We start from the raw sequence: 5,075 nt of genomic DNA, 5'->3' as shown, positions 1-5,075 counted from the left end.
GGCCAATTCGAAGAATTTTGTTTTGTTTTGTTTTTTCTTGAGGTAAAGTCTCTCTCTGTCACCCACGGTAGAGTGCGGTAGTTCTCTTGAGAATCTGGGACCACAGGCACATGCTACCACACCTGGCTTATTTTTGTATTTTTTTTTGTAGGGATGGAGTTTCGCCATGTTGTCCAGGCTGGTCTTGAACTCTTGGGTTCAAGCGATCTCTGCACCCCTGCCTTTCAAAGTGCTGGGATTACAGGCATGAGCCACCTTGCCTGGATATTATTTAGTGTCTTAAATACACAGATGTTTTCTACTCATTCCAGTTGGGAAAAATTTAGATACTTAATGTAATTTGTTATATTTCTATTCCCTAGACAAGATTATACCAAAATCATAATCAAATGATTAATGGTTTAGATTTTTTCAGCTTTACTCTTTATAGCTTCTTTTAAATTTAAGGGTCTGCAAGTTTGATATTTACAAGTTTGCATATTTTATTTAAGATGGATAATAAATGCCCACAAATGTCTAATCCCAGTATGTTTGATGACTTTTTTTAGTGGAGTTTTTTACTATAGTGGCTTTCAAATATCAAATAAAAGATGTGAAATATATAATTTTTTAATTAATCATTTTGGGTGATATAAGAACTTGAAATTTGCTATTTAACAACCATCTATACTTACATATATGGTTAGATTGAAGTATTTTTAATGGCAGAAAATACACATAAAATTTACCATTTTAAGTGTACAGCTCAGTAGTGTTAAGTATATTCACATTTTTATGCACCCAGTGCCCAGAACTTTTTAATTTGTAAAAGTGAAACTCTGTACCCACTAAACAACAATCCTCCATTCTTTCTCCAGTGCCTGGCAACCACCATTCTACTTTCTATTTTTATGAATTTGACTACTCTAGATACTCATATAAGGAGAATCACACGGTATTTGTCCTTTTGTGGCCATCTCATTTCACTTGGCATTATGTCCTTAAGGTTTATCCACGTTTGTACTGTGTGTGAGAATTTCCTTCCCGTTTAAGACTGAATAATATTCCACTGGCTGTATATAACACATATTGCTGATCTATTCATCTGTCCATGGACACTTGGGTTGCTTCCACATTTTAACTATTGTAAATAATGTTGCTATGAACAGAGGTGTACAATACCTCCTCAAAACCCCACTTTTAATTCTTTTGGATAACCTACACAGAAGTAGAATTATTTGATTATATGGCAATTCTATTAGGAGCCACCATACTGTTTTCTGCAGTTTCCATTCCTACCAACAGGGCACAAGGGTTCCAATTTTTCATATCCTCCCCAATACTTATTTTCTCTGTGTGTGTGTGTGTGTGTATGTGTGTATAATAGCAGCTATCCTAATGGGGGTGAGGTGACATCTCATTGTGGTTTTGATTTGCATTTTCCTAATTGGTCAAAGTATTTTTTGAAACGCAAGTTTTGGAACTCATTTCAGAGCCAATTTATGAGCTGCTTAAGAGAATAATTTCCATAATTGTATAAATGGAAGACAATTTCCTTTGTTCTCTGTCCATGTTTCACTGAATATATTACTTAAAACATTGACTTGAGCCAACAGTATCAGTACCTCCAAAACAGAGGCTTAAACTAGGAAGAGATTCCATTTTCTTTCTCATAAACCTGGAAATTAGCAGTCTAGGGATTTTGTGACAGCTAATGATATCCAGTCTTTTGTGTCTGTCTGTCATCTTTGATGTGTAGATTTTAATTCATCATCACACATGGCTTCTGTGTCTCCATGTGTCATTTACATATTCCTGGAAAGTGGAAGGTGAAAGAGAAAGGGCAAAAGACAATACTTGGGTGCCAATTGAATTGGTTATATTTAGTAAACTTTCCCAGAAGCCCTATCAAATAACTGCCCCTGATCACTTATTAATCAGTTCTCAACCAGTTCTCTGCCCCGTGGTCATTCTTTGCACAGTAAGAGGCTGAGAAATGTAATTTTATGGCTGAGCATACATTCTTCCTCAAGAAAATTGGAGTTCTGTTACTATGGAATTAGGGAATGAAGTGTATTATATAGACCCCTGGCTGTGTTTGCTAAACCCATGTATCATTTCTACTTTCCGCATCTCATTTTGAAGCAATGAATTGGCCTGGAAACCAGGAATAGTGAAATTCTATAAGTCAGAGGACAATTTCTAGAACAATATTAGGAAATGGATTGTCTCCGTTAGGACGTATCTTCTAGCCTAATGTAAGTACAATAATATGGATTCCATTGGTTGAATAAAGCAAATGCTAATCATTTGAAAGTCAAATTGCAGTAAAAGTCCCTTTATTTCAAAAATACTATAATTCAAATGTAAGAAAATATAAAAATTTAGGGTTGAATTATTATCTCGACTCTATTATATTTGCAGCTGGAAGTGCTAAAAATCACTTTGTCTAAAATTAGTTGTATCAAGTATCATGAGCCAGAAAAATTTGCATCATTTGTGTAATTTTGGTTTAAAATGCTCCTGACCTAGCAACTGATCTTAATATAATCAAATAATAATTTGTTTCATTTCAAAAGTCAAAATTTGATTATTCTTGCCTAGCTGAAGAAAGACCAGAGAAATTCATTCTTCCCATTTACTTATTCACCTGCTTCTGAATACATTTTTCAGCTCTAGAATTAAGAAGGGAGAGTTCTGGAAAAGAGAGAAAGAAGAATGGAGGCAACACATCAAATGGGGAATTTATTTTTTGTATATATTACGTCAGATAGAGATACTGAGACATAGGCAGAGAAATGGAGAGAAAGTGCAACCAAGTTTCACAATGTTAGCAGGCTTGGTAAACCTTTTCATTTATTTTCATTTTTGTCCCCATTGTACTTTAGACTCAGTATAGTTCTTTATTCTTTCTTTTTTCTTCTTATTTCCTTTCTATGAGTCATCTGTTGTCACTTATTTTTAATTTAGCATGAATCCATTTCAGAACGTAAACTGGAGTTACCACAGTACTATTTGACAGAATTGTGTGTTCTGTTCAAAGGCCATTCACTTCTCCCACTTGCAGCTACACTGGAAGAAAGAGGGACCTGGAGCATGACCTAAGAGAGCACAGGTTATTCTGCTTAACAACAAAATCCTATTTTATCTGTGCTTGTCTTCTATACCCTTTTACCTGTAGTTCAAACATCTCTCCTTACATCAACACCTTTAGCTCAGTGGCCTGGCTTCCTCACACCAAGCTGCAGCATCACCTACTACACTGGACTTTTGGTCTCACACCCCAGATATTTATTTTCTATCATTTGGCATCCAGAACATCTGGGACTGAACCTTCTAAGGAGAGAGGTGGGCTGCATATGGACGTGCTCCTGAGAAACCTCCCAGAGGAAGGAACGAAATAGGCAAATAGGAATCACAGGCTACATATGACTGAGTAGAGAACAAAATGTTCCAAAATTTGACTACTGGGGAGTTGGGTTCAGGGCTTACGCATCTTAGTGCATCACATTAATGTCTTAACACATATGAATCTAATAAAAAACTGCAAATGTGGGCACTTTATAGATACTAAAAATCAACAAAAAGAGGTAAAAAGTAAGAACAATTGCAGTGATTGAGATGAACTTTTCACTATTTTTTTAATTCCTTATAATGTATCACAAGGCTATGCAAAACTATATTAAATAAAATAATATGTATAAAATGCCTTGTACATGCCTCGTGTATGGAAGGCACTCAAAACTGCAAATATAGGTCAGGCATGGTGGCAGCGTCTGGGAGTACTTTGGGGGGCCAAGGTGAGAGGATTGCTTGAGCCCAGGAATTCAAGACCAGCCTGGGCAATATAGTGAGACCCCATCTTTACACATAATAATAATTATAATAATTAGCTTGGTGTGGTTGCAAGCACTTATAGTTCCAGCAACTTGTAAGGCTGAGGTGGGAGAATGGGGTTTATGACCTCATTAAGCTTACAAGGTCAAGGCTTGAGTAAGCCACGATTGCACCACTGATCTCCAGCCTGGGAGACAGAGTAAGATGCTGTCTCCAAAAAAGTGCAAATATATAATTAATTATACATTATCATGTAATTATGTATATGCATTATATAATAAGCATTTGATAAGACTATTAATTAATAAGTGTCTTATAAAATTATCTTTAAGTTTCATGTTGTTACAATTTTAGTGTCCATGTAGTAGAGTTTCCTATTCATAAATTTTCCAAACTGGTGGGAACACATTGGTGTGGATTTTTATTAAATCCTCCTGATAATTATAAATCATATCTTTATCTAAAATTTATGTTCCAAGTTTCTATAATTCAAAATGTCAGAATAATTTCCATTACTGATTCTGAAGGTGTCTCTTTCCTACCAGTTTCTCAGCTGTTTTGTCTGGATTTATATTTAAGCATTTGGCTTTCATTTTTATCTCTAATTCATCCAGGCTGGAAGAGTTGAACAGTAACACCAGCTGGCATAGAGTTGAGCCTGTGTCAGCATATTGATGCTAGTGACACCAAAATGTTTCTCTGTCTCACTAAACTGCCTCACATAGGCATTAAACAGTGTGGTGACAAAAGAGAGCTGACAGTAATCATCCCCAGAATGGATGAACTGTTGCCCATTGGAAGAGAAAATGTTTCACAGTGAGTTGGTGCATTATCACAATGACATGAAACAAATCAATATATACCAACTATCAATAATAAATAAGAGTAAGTATGTGATATTCTGCTAGTAGTTGATGATTAACTGTTGAGATGGTAAAACTTTGGGTTCTGAACATAATTAAAAACAAAACTCCCCATGATAAAGATGCTTAGAAAAAACTGCACCTGCTGCTCAATCCTGATATGAAGAATAACTAGCTAATCTATTTTTTAATTTAATTAACTTTTCAGTGAAAGAAAAACATATATACAGAAAAGCTCCCACATCATACTTGCACAGCTCAATGAATTTTTTACACAGGTGTAACATTCGTGCAACCTCTACCCAGCTAATTGAATAGAACATATTGGTAGCACTTCTCTTGACTCCTAGCAGTCATTACTCACATCTTTCTTAAAGCTAAACACATAATCAATTA

Source organism: Cebus imitator, unplaced genomic scaffold, assembly GCF_001604975.1.
Source record: "Cebus imitator isolate Cc_AM_T3 unplaced genomic scaffold, Cebus_imitator-1.0 Scaffold62, whole genome shotgun sequence".
NCBI lineage: Eukaryota > Metazoa > Chordata > Mammalia > Primates > Cebidae > Cebus > Cebus imitator.
The sequence above is the reverse complement of the archived record's forward strand: the minus strand, read 5'-3'. Positions refer to the sequence as shown.